The sequence below is a fragment of the Schistocerca gregaria genome, unplaced genomic scaffold (assembly GCF_023897955.1).
Source record: "Schistocerca gregaria isolate iqSchGreg1 unplaced genomic scaffold, iqSchGreg1.2 ptg000169l, whole genome shotgun sequence".
Classification (NCBI taxonomy): domain Eukaryota; kingdom Metazoa; phylum Arthropoda; class Insecta; order Orthoptera; family Acrididae; genus Schistocerca; species Schistocerca gregaria.
The window spans coordinates 4,882,460-4,899,524 of record NW_026061724.1 but is presented as its reverse complement, the minus strand read 5'-3'; the positions used below and the strand labels follow the sequence as shown (position 1 = coordinate 4,899,524).

Sequence of the window (17,065 nt, the reverse complement as noted above, 5' to 3'; positions counted from 1 at the left end):
TCGTCCTTACGGTCGTCTGCATCATCAGACTTTAGCTGACAACACTTCATATTACCGGCTAATATTTGCAGCTATGGCGACAAATTACTGCTTGACTACACATCTGACACGTAACCGATGTGCTCTCCAAACAACAACACTTGCATTTCAGAACATGTCTTTCACACATGTCTACAAAATCACCTTCACCTTCAAATACAGCTTCCTTGCGACTGACAGAGACGTAGGCAAAGTTTAAAGTTGCTATTTCCATTAAATCTCGTTAATCAGAAAAACGGTAATTTACACCTGCAGCGGAACAAAATTCCGTTCCGCCCAGCGTCTGGCTCGAACCCACGACCCTGGGATTAAGAGTCTGACGCTCTACCGACTGAGCTAGCCGGCTACCTCGGTGAATACCTGCCGGGTAGCACGTCACACAGTACTCGTTTGTGTTGGGTGGTCCCATACAGAATCTCTCCATGATGCCTAATGTTTTCCTAACGTCACACTCGTCACGTACTTCACTTTTATGTCATAATCATTTCTGAGAGGTAAAGAAATTGCATGACAACATGCAGAGCTAGTGGCGTCAAAATTAACGCACATACTTTATGTGACTCAAAAGCCGAACGAGTTACTTTCCGACGTTGTTTTAGATGTGCAAGTGATAGTCAAAACTCGCTGTGTCGGCACTCTGCCGACCATTTCGCTAGTTAACACCGGTCTTGTTGTGTGTGTTTCAAGCTCAAGAGCATCTCCAAGCAAAAAATGGTCAACAGCAACATTCAGACGGTTTCGTACTGCTCAATTGCTACATTAAAACGTTATGTTTCTTTTTCAGAACTGGAAAAACACAAGCGTGACAGCATTCGAACCTGTAATCTTCAGATCCGAAGTCCGACGCCTTATCCATTAGGCCACACGGTCACTGACGACCAACATTTACATGTATACGACTCATCTCGAAACGCTCACACCCCTGAGGATTTGTGTTTTCGTTCTACACAGCCGCTGCCCCTTGCTCTTTCCCACCCATTCGTTACATTCAACCTCTGACGAGACCGACCAAATATAGACTGTGAAACAAGACCACACACTTTGTGCATTCGGAATCGAAGGCAGGGCGTCCCTCGCCGCATTTGCTACGATTGCCATTTGCTACTTCTGCAGAAGCGGCGGCGGCGGCGACGACGACGACGACGACGACGACGAATATCGCGAGAGGCTCTGAGATATGTGAGAAATACATCTATAAAATGTAATTCAGACTGCCTCGTCCCACCTTATGCTGTACCGCTTTGGCAAATGCTTTATCTGCGCCATTCGCCTTAATCGCATCTGAGAGTGATTCTTAAAAAAACGCCTGTCGCTAATTGTTCGTCATCACAGGTACTGTTTGCTATACGGCCACGACGCGCAACTGATTTCCAAAATTCATCTTTCTTCTGTGAGGATTGAACTTACGACCGCTGGTTTATTAGACCAGTGCTCTACTACTGAGCTAAAGAGGCGCGGCCTAGCGGTACTCTTGGGTACTTCGTCCTTACGGTCGTCTGCATCATCAGACTTTAGCTGACAACACTTCATATTACCGGCTAATATTTGCAGCTATGGCGACAAATTACTGCTTGACTACACATCTGACACGTAACCGATGTGCTCTCCAAACAACAACACTTGCATTTCAGAACATGTCTTTCACACATGTCTACAAAATCACCTTCACCTTCAAATACAGCTTCCTTGCGACTGACAGAGACGTAGGCAAAGTTTAAAGTTGCTATTTCCATTAAATCTCGTTAATCAGAAAAACGGTAATTTACACCTGCAGCGGAACAAAATTCCGTTCCGCCCAGCGTCTGGCTCGAACCCACGACCCTGGGATTAAGAGTCTGACGCTCTACCGACTGAGCTAGCCGGCTACCTCGGTGAATACCTGCCGGGTAGCACGTCACACAGTACTCGTTTGGGTTGGGTGGTCCCATACAGAATCTCCCCATGATGCCTAATGTTTTCCTAACGTCACACTCGTCACGTACTTCACTTTTATGTCATAATCATTTCTGAGAGGTAAAGAAATTGCATGACAACATGCAGAGCTAGTGGCGTCAAAATTAACACACATACTTTATGTGACTCAAAAGCCGAACGAGTTACTTTCCGACGTTGTTTTAGATGTGCAAGTGATAGTCAAAACTCGCTGTGTCGGCACTCTGCCGACCATTTCGATAGTTAACACCGGTCTTGTTGTGTGTGTTTCAAGCTCAAGAGCATCTCCAAGCAAAAAATGGTCAACAGCAACATTCAGACGGTTTCGTACTGCTCAATTGCTACATTAAAACGTTATGTTTCTTTTTCAGAACTGGAAAAACACAAGCGTGACAGCATTCGAACCTGTAATCTTCAGATCCGAAGTCCGACGCCTTATCCATTAGGCCACACGGTCACTGACGACCAACAATTACATGTATACGACTCATCTCGAAACGCTCACACCCCTGAGGATTTGTGTTTTCGTTCTACACAGCCGCTGCCCCTTGCTCTTTCCCACCCATTCGTTACATTCAACCTCTGACGAGACCGACCAAATATAGACTGTGAAACAAGACCACACACTTTGTGCATTCGGAATCGAAGGCAGGGCGTCCCTCGCCGCATTTGCTACGATTGCCATTTGCTACTTCTGCAGAAGCGGCGGCGGCGGCGACGACGACGACGACGACGACGACGACGACGACGACGACGACGAATATCGCGAGAGGCTCTGAGATATGTGAGAAATACATCTATAAAATGTAATTCAGACTGCCTCGTCCCACCTTATGCTGTACCGCTTTGGCAAATGCTTTATCTGCGCCATTCGCCTTAATCGCATCTGAGAGTGATTCTTAAAAAAACGCCTGTCGCTAATTGTTCGTCATCACAGGTACTGTTTGCTATACGGCCACGACGCGCAACTGATTTCCAAAATTCATCTTTCTTCTGTGAGGATTGAACTTACGACCGCTGGTTTACTAGACCAGTGCTCTACCACTGAGCTAAAGAGGCGCGGCCTAGCGGTACTCTTGGGTACTTCGTCCTTACGGTCGTCTGCATCATCAGACTTTAGCTGACAACACTTCATATTACCGGCTAATATTTGCAGCTATGGCGACAAATTACTGCTTGACTACACATCTGACACGTAACCGATGTGCTCTCCAAACAACAACACTTGCATTTCAGAACATGTCTTTCACACATGTCTACAAAATCACCTTCACCTTCAAATACAGCTTCCTTGCGACTGACAGAGACGTAGGCAAAGTTTAAAGTTGCTATTTCCATTAAATCTCGTTAATCAGAAAAACGGTAATTTACACCTGCAGCGGAACAAAATTCCGTTCCGCCCAGCGTCTGGCTCGAACCCACGACCCTGGGATTAAGAGTCTGACGCTCTACCGACTGAGCTAGCCGGCTACCTCGGTGAATACCTGCCGGATAGCACGTCACACAGTACTCGTTTGTGTTGGGTGGTCCCATACAGAATCTCTCCATGATGCCTAATGTTTTCCTAACGTCACACTCGTCACGTACTTCACTTTTATGTCATAATCATTTCTGAGAGGTAAAGAAATTGCATGACAACATGCAGAGCTAGTGGCGTCAAAATTAACACACATACTTTATGTGACTCAAAAGCCGAACGAGTTACTTTCCGACGTTGTTTTAGATGTGCAAGTGATAGTCAAAACTCGCTGTGTCGGCACTCTGCCGACCATTTCGATAGTTAACACCGGTCTTGTTGTGTGTGTTTCAAGCTCAAGAGCATCTCCAAGCAAAAAATGGTCAACAGCAACATTCAGACGGTTTCGTACTGCTCAATTGCTACATTAAAACGTTATGTTTCTTTTTCAGAACTGGAAAAACACAAGCGTGACAGCATTCGAACCTGTAATCTTCAGATCCGAAGTCCGACGCCTTATCCATTAGGCCACACGGTCACTGACGACCAACAATTACATGTATACGACTCATCTCGAAACGCTCACACCCCTGAGGATTTGTGTTTTCGTTCTACACAGCCGCTGCCCCTTGCTCTTTCCCACCCATTCGTTACATTCAACCTCTGACGAGACCGACCAAATATAGACTGTGAAACAAGACCACACACTTTGTGCATTCGGAATCGAAGGCAGGGCGTCCCTCGCCGCATTTGCTACGATTGCCATTTGCTACTTCTGCAGAAGCGGCGGCGGCGGCGACGACGACGACGACGACGACGACGACGACGACGAATATCGCGAGAGGCTCTGAGATATGTGAGAAATACATCTATAAAATGTAATTCAGACTGCCTCGTCCCACCTTATGCTGTACCGCTTTGGCAAATGCTTTATCTGCGCCATTCGCCTTAATCGCATCTGAGAGTGATTCTTAAAAAAACGCCTGTCGCTAATTGTTCGTCATCACAGGTACTGTTTGCTATACGGCCACGACGCGCAACTGATTTCCAAAATTCATCTTTCTTCTGTGAGGATTGAACTTACGACCGCTGGTTTACTAGACCAGTGCTCTACCACTGAGCTAAAGAGGCGCGGCCTAGCGGTACTCTTGGGTACTTCGTCCTTACGGTCGTCTGCATCATCAGACTTTAGCTGACAACACTTCATATTACCGGCTAATATTTGCAGCTATGGCGACAAATTACTGCTTGACTACACATCTGACACGTAACCGATGTGCTCTCCAAACAACAACACTTGCATTTCAGAACATGTCTTTCACACATGTCTACAAAATCACCTTCACCTTCAAATACAGCTTCCTTGCGACTGACAGAGACGTAGGCAAAGTTTAAAGTTGCTATTTCCATTAAATCTCGTTAATCAGAAAAACGGTAATTTACACCTGCAGCGGAACAAAATTCCGTTCCGCCCAGCGTCTGGCTCGAACCCACGACCCTGGGATTAAGAGTCTGACGCTCTACCGACTGAGCTAGCCGGCTACCTCGGTGAATACCTGCCGGGTAGCACGTCACACAGTACTCGTTTGTGTTGGGTGGTCCCATACAGAATCTCTCCATGATGCCTAATGTTTTCCTAACGTCACACTCGTCACGTACTTCACTTTTATGTCATAATCATTTCTGAGAGGTAAAGAAATTGCATGACAACATGCAGAGCTAGTGGCGTCAAAATTAACGCACATACTTTATGTGACTCAAAAGCCGAACGAGTTACTTTCCGACGTTGTTTTAGATGTGCAAGTGATAGTCAAAACTCGCTGTGTCGGCACTCTGCCGACCATTTCGCTAGTTAACACCGGTCTTGTTGTGTGTGTTTCAAGCTCAAGAGCATCTCCAAGCAAAAAATGGTCAACAGCAACATTCAGACGGTTTCGTACTGCTCAATTGCTACATTAAAACGTTATGTTTCTTTTTCAGAACTGGAAAAACACAAGCGTGACAGCATTCGAACCTGTAATCTTCAGATCCGAAGTCCGACGCCTTATCCATTAGGCCACACGGTCACTGACGACCAACATTTACATGTATACGACTCATCTCGAAACGCTCACACCCCTGAGGATTTGTGTTTTCGTTCTACACAGCCGCTGCCCCTTGCTCTTTCCCACCCATTCGTTACATTCAACCTCTGACGAGACCGACCAAATATAGACTGTGAAACAAGACCACACACTTTGTGCATTCGGAATCGAAGGCAGGGCGTCCCTCGCCGCATTTGCTACGATTGCCATTTGCTACTTCTGCAGAAGCGGCGGCGGCGACGACGACGACGACGACGACGACGACGACGACGAATATCGCGAGAGGCTCTGAGATATGTGAGAAATACATCTATAAAATGTAATTCAGACTGCCTCGTCCCACCTTATGCTGTACCGCTTTGGCAAATGCTTTATCTGCGCCATTCGCCTTAATCGCATCTGAGAGTGATTCTTAAAAAAACGCCTGTCGCTAATTGTTCGTCATCACAGGTACTGTTTGCTATACGGCCACGACGCGCAACTGATTTCCAAAATTCATCTTTCTCCTGTGAGGATTGAACTTACGACCGCTGGTTTATTAGACCAGTGCTCTACCACTGAGCTAAAGAGGCGCGACCTAGCGGTACTCTTGGGTACTTCGTCCTTACGGTCGTCTGCATCATCAGACTTTAGCTGACAACACTTCATATTACCGGCTAATATTTGCAGCTATGGCGACAAATTACTGCTTGACTACACATCTGACACGTAACCGATGTGCTCTCCAAACAACAACACTTGCATTTCAGAACATGTCTTTCACACATGTCTACAAAATCACCTTCACCTTCAAATACAGCTTCCTTGCGACTGACAGAGACGTAGGCAAAGTTTAAAGTTGCTATTTCCATTAAATCTCGTTAATCAGAAAAACGGTAATTTACACCTGCAGCGGAACAAAATTCCGTTCCGCCCAGCGTCTGGCTCGAACCCACGACCCTGGGATTAAGAGTCTGACGCTCTACCGACTGAGCTAGCCGGCTACCTCGGTGAATACCTGCCGGGTAGCACGTCACACAGTACTCGTTTGTGTTGGGTGGTCCCATACAGAATCTCTCCATGATGCCTAATGTTTTCCTAACGTCACACTCGTCACGTACTTCACTTTTATGTCATAATCATTTCTGAGAGGTAAAGAAATTGCATGACAACATGCAGAGCTAGTGGCGTCAAAATTAACGCACATACTTTATGTGACTCAAAAGCCGAACGAGTTACTTTCCGACGTTGTTTTAGATGTGCAAGTGATAGTCAAAACTCGCTGTGTCGGCACTCTGCCGACCATTTCGCTAGTTAACACCGGTCTTGTTGTGTGTGTTTCAAGCTCAAGAGCATCTCCAAGCAAAAAATGGTCAACAGCAACATTCAGACGGTTTCGTACTGCTCAATTGCTACATTAAAACGTTATGTTTCTTTTTCAGAACTGGAAAAACACAAGCGTGACAGCATTCGAACCTGTAATCTTCAGATCCGAAGTCCGACGCCTTATCCATTAGGCCACACGGTCACTGACGACCAACATTTACATGTATACGACTCATCTCGAAACGCTCACACCCCTGAGGATTTGTGTTTTCGTTCTACACAGCCGCTGCCCCTTGCTCTTTCCCACCCATTCGTTACATTCAACCTCTGACGAGACCGACCAAATATAGACTGTGAAACAAGACCACACACTTTGTGCATTCGGAATCGAAGGCAGGGCGTCCCTCGCCGCATTTGCTACGATTGCCATTTGCTACTTCTGCAGAAGCGGCGGCGGCGGCGACGACGACGACGACGACGACGAATATCGCGAGAGGCTCTGAGATATGTGAGAAATACATCTATAAAATGTAATTCAGACTGCCTCGTCCCACCTTATGCTGTACCGCTTTGGCAAATGCTTTATCTGCGCCATTCGCCTTAATCGCATCTGAGAGTGATTCTTAAAAAAACGCCTGTCGCTAATTGTTCGTCATCACAGGTACTGTTTGCTATACGGCCACGACGCGCAACTGATTTCCAAAATTCATCTTTCTTCTGTGAGGATTGAACTTACGACCGCTGGTTTATTAGACCAGTGCTCTACCACTGAGCTAAAGAGGCGCGGCCTAGCGGTACTCTTGGGTACTTCGTCCTTACGGTCGTCTGCATCATCAGACTTTAGCTGACAACACTTCATATTACCGGCTAATATTTGCAGCTATGGCGACAAATTACTGCTTGACTACACATCTGACACGTAACCGATGTGCTCTCCAAACAACAACACTTGCATTTCAGAACATGTCTTTCACACATGTCTACAAAATCACCTTCACCTTCAAATACAGCTTCCTTGCGACTGACAGAGACGTAGGCAAAGTTTAAAGTTGCTATTTCCATTAAATCTCGTTAATCAGAAAAACGGTAATTTACACCTGCAGCGGAACAAAATTCCGTTCCGCCCAGCGTCTGGCTCGAACCCACGACCCTGGGATTAAGAGTCTGACGCTCTACCGACTGAGCTAGCCGGCTACCTCGGTGAATACCTGCCGGGTAGCACGTCACACAGTACTCGTTTGGGTTGGGTGGTCCCATACAGAATCTCCCCATGATGCCTAATGTTTTCCTAACGTCACACTCGTCACGTACTTCACTTTTATGTCATAATCATTTCTGAGAGGTAAAGAAATTGCATGACAACATGCAGAGCTAGTGGCGTCAAAATTAACACACATACTTTATGTGACTCAAAAGCCGAACGAGTTACTTTCCGACGTTGTTTTAGATGTGCAAGTGATAGTCAAAACTCGCTGTGTCGGCACTCTGCCGACCATTTCGATAGTTAACACCGGTCTTGTTGTGTGTGTTTCAAGCTCAAGAGCATCTCCAAGCAAAAAATGGTCAACAGCAACATTCAGACGGTTTCGTACTGCTCAATTGCTACATTAAAACGTTATGTTTCTTTTTCAGAACTGGAAAAACACAAGCGTGACAGCATTCGAACCTGTAATCTTCAGATCCGAAATCCGACGCCTTATCCATTAGGCCACACGGTCACTGACGACCAACAATTACATGTATACGACTCATCTCGAAACGCTCACACCCCTGAGGATTTGTGTTTTCGTTCTACACAGCCGCTGCCCCTTGCTCTTTCCCACCCATTCGTTACATTCAACCTCTGACGAGACCGACCAAATATAGACTGTGAAACAAGACCACACACTTTGTGCATTCGGAATCGAAGGCAGGGCGTCCCTCGCCGCATTTGCTACGATTGCCATTTGCTACTTCTGCAGAAGCGGCGGCGGCGGCGACGACGACGACGACGACGACGACGACGACGACGAATATCGCGAGAGGCTCTGAGATATGTGAGAAATACATCTATAAAATGTAATTCAGACTGCCTCGTCCCACCTTATGCTGTACCGCTTTGGCAAATGCTTTATCTGCGCCATTCGCCTTAATCGCATCTGAGAGTGATTCTTAAAAAAACGCCTGTCGCTAATTGTTCGTCATCACAGGTACTGTTTGCTATACGGCCACGACGCGCAACTGATTTCCAAAATTCATCTTTCTTCTGTGAGGATTGAACTTACGACCGCTGGTTTATTAGACCAGTGCTCTACCACTGAGCTAAAGAGGCGCGGCCTAGCGGTACTCTTGGGTACTTCGTCCTTACGGTCGTCTGCATCATCAGACTTTAGCTGACAACACTTCATATTACCGGCTAATATTTGCAGCTATGGCGACAAATTACTGCTTGACTACACATCTGACACGTAACCGATGTGCTCTCCAAACAACAACACTTGCATTTCAGAACATGTCTTTCACACATGTCTACAAAATCACCTTCACCTTCAAATACAGCTTCCTTGCGACTGACAGAGACGTAGGCAAAGTTTAAAGTTGCTATTTCCATTAAATCTCGTTAATCAGAAAAACGGTAATTTACACCTGCAGCGGAACAAAATTCCGTTCCGCCCAGCGTCTGGCTCGAACCCACGACCCTGGGATTAAGAGTCTGACGCTCTACCGACTGAGCTAGCCGGCTACCTCGGTGAATACCTGCCGGGTAGCACGTCACACAGTACTCGTTTGGGTTGGGTGGTCCCATACAGAATCTCCCCATGATGCCTAATGTTTTCCTAACGTCACACTCGTCACGTACTTCACTTTTATGTCATAATCATTTCTGAGAGGTAAAGAAATTGCATGACAACATGCAGAGCTAGTGGCGTCAAAATTAACACACATACTTTATGTGACTCAAAAGCCGAACGAGTTACTTTCCGACGTTGTTTTAGATGTGCAAGTGATAGTCAAAACTCGCTGTGTCGGCACTCTGCCGACCATTTCGATAGTTAACACCGGTCTTGTTGTGTGTGTTTCAAGCTCAAGAGCATCTCCAAGCAAAAAATGGTCAACAGCAACATTCAGACGGTTTCGTACTGCTCAATTGCTACATTAAAACGTTATGTTTCTTTTTCAGAACTGGAAAAACACAAGCGTGACAGCATTCGAACCTGTAATCTTCAGATCCGAAATCCGACGCCTTATCCATTAGGCCACACGGTCACTGACGACCAACAATTACATGTATACGACTCATCTCGAAACGCTCACACCCCTGAGGATTTGTGTTTTCGTTCTACACAGCCGCTGCCCCTTGCTCTTTCCCACCCATTCGTTACATTCAACCTCTGACGAGACCGACCAAATATAGACTGTGAAACAAGACCACACACTTTGTGCATTCGGAATCGAAGGCAGGGCGTCCCTCGCCGCATTTGCTACGATTGCCATTTGCTACTTCTGCAGAAGCGGCGGCGGCGGCGACGACGACGACGACGACGACGACGACGACGACGAATATCGCGAGAGGCTCTGAGATATGTGAGAAATACATCTATAAAATGTAATTCAGACTGCCTCGTCCCACCTTATGCTGTACCGCTTTGGCAAATGCTTTATCTGCGCCATTCGCCTTAATCGCATCTGAGAGTGATTCTTAAAAAAACGCCTGTCGCTAATTGTTCGTCATCACAGGTACTGTTTGCTATACGGCCACGACGCGCAACTGATTTCCAAAATTCATCTTTCTTCTGTGAGGATTGAACTTACGACCGCTGGTTTACTAGACCAGTGCTCTACCACTGAGCTAAAGAGGCGCGGCCTAGCGGTACTCTTGGGTACTTCGTCCTTACGGTCGTCTGCATCATCAGACTTTAGCTGACAACACTTCATATTACCGGCTAATATTTGCAGCTATGGCGACAAATTACTGCTTGACTACACATCTGACACGTAACCGATGTGCTCTCCAAACAACAACACTTGCATTTCAGAACATGTCTTTCACACATGTCTACAAAATCACCTTCACCTTCAAATACAGCTTCCTTGCGACTGACAGAGACGTAGGCAAAGTTTAAAGTTGCTATTTCCATTAAATCTCGTTAATCAGAAAAACGGTAATTTACACCTGCAGCGGAACAAAATTCCGTTCCGCCCAGCGTCTGGCTCGAACCCACGACCCTGGGATTAAGAGTCTGACGCTCTACCGACTGAGCTAGCCGGCTACCTCGGTGAATACCTGCCGGGTAGCACGTCACACAGTACTCGTTTGTGTTGGGTGGTCCCATACAGAATCTCTCCATGATGCCTAATGTTTTCCTAACGTCACACTCGTCACGTACTTCACTTTTATGTCATAATCATTTCTGAGAGGTAAAGAAATTGCATGACAACATGCAGAGCTAGTGGCGTCAAAATTAACGCACATACTTTATGTGACTCAAAAGCCGAACGAGTTACTTTCCGACGTTGTTTTAGATGTGCAAGTGATAGTCAAAACTCGCTGTGTCGGCACTCTGCCGACCATTTCGCTAGTTAACACCGGTCTTGTTGTGTGTGTTTCAAGCTCAAGAGCATCTCCAAGCAAAAAATGGTCAACAGCAACATTCAGACGGTTTCGTACTGCTCAATTGCTACATTAAAACGTTATGTTTCTTTTTCAGAACTGGAAAAACACAAGCGTGACAGCATTCGAACCTGTAATCTTCAGATCCGAAGTCCGACGCCTTATCCATTAGGCCACACGGTCACTGACGACCAACATTTACATGTATACGACTCATCTCGAAACGCTCACACCCCTGAGGATTTGTGTTTTCGTTCTACACAGCCGCTGCCCCTTGCTCTTTCCCACCCATTCGTTACATTCAACCTCTGACGAGACCGACCAAATATAGACTGTGAAACAAGACCACACACTTTGTGCATTCGGAATCGAAGGCAGGGCGTCCCTCGCCGCATTTGCTACGATTGCCATTTGCTACTTCTGCAGAAGCGGCGGCGGCGACGACGACGACGACGACGACGACGACGACGACGAATATCGCGAGAGGCTCTGAGATATGTGAGAAATACATCTATAAAATGTAATTCAGACTGCCTCGTCCCACCTTATGCTGTACCGCTTTGGCAAATGCTTTATCTGCGCCATTCGCCTTAATCGCATCTGAGAGTGATTCTTAAAAAAACGCCTGTCGCTAATTGTTCGTCATCACAGGTACTGTTTGCTATACGGCCACGACGCGCAACTGATTTCCAAAATTCATCTTTCTCCTGTGAGGATTGAACTTACGACCGCTGGTTTATTAGACCAGTGCTCTACCACTGAGCTAAAGAGGCGCGACCTAGCGGTACTCTTGGGTACTTCGTCCTTACGGTCGTCTGCATCATCAGACTTTAGCTGACAACACTTCATATTACCGGCTAATATTTGCAGCTATGGCGACAAATTACTGCTTGACTACACATCTGACACGTAACCGATGTGCTCTCCAAACAACAACACTTGCATTTCAGAACATGTCTTTCACACATGTCTACAAAATCACCTTCACCTTCAAATACAGCTTCCTTGCGACTGACAGAGACGTAGGCAAAGTTTAAAGTTGCTATTTCCATTAAATCTCGTTAATCAGAAAAACGGTAATTTACACCTGCAGCGGAACAAAATTCCGTTCCGCCCAGCGTCTGGCTCGAACCCACGACCCTGGGATTAAGAGTCTGACGCTCTACCGACTGAGCTAGCCGGCTACCTCGGTGAATACCTGCCGGGTAGCACGTCACACAGTACTCGTTTGTGTTGGGTGGTCCCATACAGAATCTCTCCATGATGCCTAATGTTTTCCTAACGTCACACTCGTCACGTACTTCACTTTTATGTCATAATCATTTCTGAGAGGTAAAGAAATTGCATGACAACATGCAGAGCTAGTGGCGTCAAAATTAACGCACATACTTTATGTGACTCAAAAGCCGAACGAGTTACTTTCCGACGTTGTTTTAGATGTGCAAGTGATAGTCAAAACTCGCTGTGTCGGCACTCTGCCGACCATTTCGCTAGTTAACACCGGTCTTGTTGTGTGTGTTTCAAGCTCAAGAGCATCTCCAAGCAAAAAATGGTCAACAGCAACATTCAGACGGTTTCGTACTGCTCAATTGCTACATTAAAACGTTATGTTTCTTTTTCAGAACTGGAAAAACACAAGCGTGACAGCATTCGAACCTGTAATCTTCAGATCCGAAGTCCGACGCCTTATCCATTAGGCCACACGGTCACTGACGACCAACATTTACATGTATACGACTCATCTCGAAACGCTCACACCCCTGAGGATTTGTGTTTTCGTTCTACACAGCCGCTGCCCCTTGCTCTTTCCCACCCATTCGTTACATTCAACCTCTGACGAGACCGACCAAATATAGACTGTGAAACAAGACCACACACTTTGTGCATTCGGAATCGAAGGCAGGGCGTCCCTCGCCGCATTTGCTACGATTGCCATTTGCTACTTCTGCAGAAGCGGCGGCGGCGGCGACGACGACGACGACGACGACGACGACGACGACGACGACGACGAATATCGCGAGAGGCTCTGAGATATGTGAGAAATACATCTATAAAATGTAATTCAGACTGCCTCGTCCCACCTTATGCTGTACCGCTTTGGCAAATGCTTTATCTGCGCCATTCGCCTTAATCGCATCTGAGAGTGATTCTTAAAAAAACGCCTGTCGCTAATTGTTCGTCATCACAGGTACTGTTTGCTATACGGCCACGACGCGCAACTGATTTCCAAAATTCATCTTTCTTCTGTGAGGATTGAACTTACGACCGCTGGTTTACTAGACCAGTGCTCTACCACTGAGCTAAAGAGGCGCGGCCTAGCGGTACTCTTGGGTACTTCGTCCTTACGGTCGTCTGCATCATCAGACTTTAGCTGACAACACTTCATATTACCGGCTAATATTTGCAGCTATGGCGACAAATTACTGCTTGACTACACATCTGACACGTAACCGATGTGCTCTCCAAACAACAACACTTGCATTTCAGAACATGTCTTTCACACATGTCTACAAAATCACCTTCACCTTCAAATACAGCTTCCTTGCGACTGACAGAGACGTAGGCAAAGTAACACGCGATCTAGTGTATTAAATCTCGTTAATCAGAAAAACGGTAATTTACACCTGCAGCGGAACAAAATTCCGTTCCGCCCAGCGTCTGGCTCGAACCCACGAGCCTGGGATTAAGAGTCTGACGCTCTACCGACTGAGCTAGCCGGCTACCTCGGTGAATACTTGCCGGGTAGCACGTCACACAGTACTCGTTTGTGTTGGGTGGTCCCATACAGAATCTCTCCATGATGCCTAATGTTTTCCTAACGTCACACTCGTCACGTACTTCACTTTTATGTCATAATCATTTCTGAGAGGTAAAGAAATTGCATGACAACATGCAGAGCTAGTGGCGTCAAAATTAACGCACATACTTTATGTGACTCAAAAGCCGAACGAGTTACTTTCCGACGTTGTTTTAGATGTGCAAGTGATAGTCAAAACTCGCTGTGTCGGCACTCTGCCGACCATTTCGCTAGTTAACACCGGTCTTGTTGTGTGTGTTTCAAGCTCAAGAGCATCTCCAAGCAAAAAATGGTCAACAGCAACATTCAGACGGTTTCGTACTGCTCAATTGCTACATTAAAACGTTATGTTTCTTTTTCAGAACTGGAAAAACACAAGCGTGACAGCATTCGAACCTGTAATCTTCAGATCCGAAGTCCGACGCCTTATCCATTAGGCCACACGGTCACTGACGACCAACATTTACATGTATACGACTCATCTCGAAACGCTCACACCCCTGAGGATTTGTGTTTTCGTTCTACACAGCCGCTGCCCCTTGCTCTTTCCCACCCATTCGTTACATTCAACCTCTGACGAGACCGACCAAATATAGACTGTGAAACAAGACCACACACTTTGTGCATTCGGAATCGAAGGCAGGGCGTCCCTCGCCGCATTTGCTACGATTGCCATTTGCTACTTCTGCAGAAGCGGCGGCGGCGGCGACGACGACGACGACGACGACGAATATCGCGAGAGGCTCTGAGATATGTGAGAAATACATCTATAAAATGTAATTCAGACTGCCTCGTCCCACCTTATGCTGTACCGCTTTGGCAAATGCTTTATCTGCGCCATTCGCCTTAATCGCATCTGAGAGTGATTCTTAAAAAAACGCCTGTCGCTAATTGTTCGTCATCACAGGTACTGTTTGCTATACGGCCACGACGCGCAACTGATTTCCAAAATTCATCTTTCTTCTGTGAGGATTGAACTTACGACCGCTGGTTTATTAGACCAGTGCTCTACCACTGAGCTAAAGAGGCGCGGCCTAGCGGTACTCTTGGGTACTTCGTCCTTACGGTCGTCTGCATCATCAGACTTTAGCTGACAACACTTCATATTACCGGCTAATATTTGCAGCTATGGCGACAAATTACTGCTTGACTACACATCTGACACGTAACCGATGTGCTCTCCAAACAACAACACTTGCATTTCAGAACATGTCTTTCACACATGTCTACAAAATCACCTTCACCTTCAAATACAGCTTCCTTGCGACTGACAGAGACGTAGGCAAAGTTTAAAGTTGCTATTTCCATTAAATCTCGTTAATCAGAAAAACGGTAATTTACACCTGCAGCGGAACAAAATTCCGTTCCGCCCAGCGTCTGGCTCGAACCCACGACCCTGGGATTAAGAGTCTGACGCTCTACCGACTGAGCTAGCCGGCTACCTCGGTGAATACCTGCCGGGTAGCACGTCACACAGTACTCGTTTGGGTTGGGTGGTCCCATACAGAATCTCCCCATGATGCCTAATGTTTTCCTAACGTCACACTCGTCACGTACTTCACTTTTATGTCATAATCCTTTCTGAGAGGTAAAGAAATTGCATGACAACATGCAGAGCTAGTGGCGTCAAAATTAACACACATACTTTATGTGACTCAAAAGCCGAACGAGTTACTTTCCGACGTTGTTTTAGATGTGCAAGTGATAGTCAAAACTCGCTGTGTCGGCACTCTGCCGACCATTTCGATAGTTAACACCGGTCTTGTTGTGTGTGTTTCAAGCTCAAGAGCATCTCCAAGCAAAAAATGGTCAACAGCAACATTCAGACGGTTTCGTACTGCTCAATTGCTACATTAAAACGTTATGTTTCTTTTTCAGAACTGGAAAAACACAAGCGTGACAGCATTCGAACCTGTAATCTTCAGATCCGAAGTCCGACGCCTTATCCATTAGGCCACACGGTCACTGACGACCAACAATTACATGTATACGACTCATCTCGAAACGCTCACACCCCTGAGGATTTGTGTTTTCGTTCTACACAGCCGCTGCCCCTTGCTCTTTCCCACCCATTCGTTACATTCAACCTCTGACGAGACCGACCAAATATAGACTGTGAAACAAGACCACACACTTTGTGCATTCGGAATCGAAGGCAGGGCGTCCCTCGCCGCATTTGCTACGATTGCCATTTGTACTTCTGCAGAAGCGGCGGCGGCGGCGACGACGACGACGACGAATATCGCGAGAGGCTCTGAGATATGTGAGAAATACATCTATAAAATGTAATTCAGACTGCCTCGTCCCACCTTATGCTGTACCGCTTTGGCAAATGCTTTATCTGCGCCATTCGCCTTAATCGCATCTGAGAGTGATTCTTAAAAAAACGCCTGTCGCTAATTGTTCGTCATCACAGGTACTGTTTGCTATACGGCCACGACGCGCAACTGATTTCCAAAATTCATCTTTCTTCTGTGAGGATTGAACTTACGACCGCTGGTTTATTAGACCAGTGCTCTACCACTGAGCTAAAGAGGCGCGGCCTAGCGGTACTCTTGGGTACTTCGTCCTTACGGTCGTCTGCATCATCAGACTTTAGCTGACAACACTTCATATTACCGGCTAATATTTGCAGCTATGGCGACAAATTACTGCTTGACTACACATCTGACACGTAACCGATGTGCTCTCCAAACAACAACACTTGCATTTCAGAACATGTCTTTCACACATGTCTACAAAATCACCTTCACCTTCAAATACAGCTTCCTTGCGACTGACAGAGACGTAGGCAAAGTTTAAAGTTGCTATTTCCATTAAATCTCGTTAATCAGAAAAACGGTAATTTACACCTGCAGCGG

General features: G+C 46.3%; 2 non-coding genes across 2 annotated transcripts; both read right to left on the bottom strand.

Annotated features, from left to right (window-relative positions):
• Positions 1 to 6,011: 6,011 nt before the first annotated feature.
• On the bottom strand, positions 6,012 to 6,083 carry Trnai-aau (transfer RNA isoleucine (anticodon AAU)). The gene has a single exon. It is a non-coding gene; the product is annotated as a tRNA-Ile (tRNA).
• Positions 6,084 to 12,108: 6,025 nt separating this feature from the next.
• On the bottom strand, positions 12,109 to 12,180 carry Trnai-aau (transfer RNA isoleucine (anticodon AAU)). The gene has a single exon. It is a non-coding gene; the product is annotated as a tRNA-Ile (tRNA).
• Between the last annotated feature and the right edge of the window lie 4,885 nt (positions 12,181 to 17,065).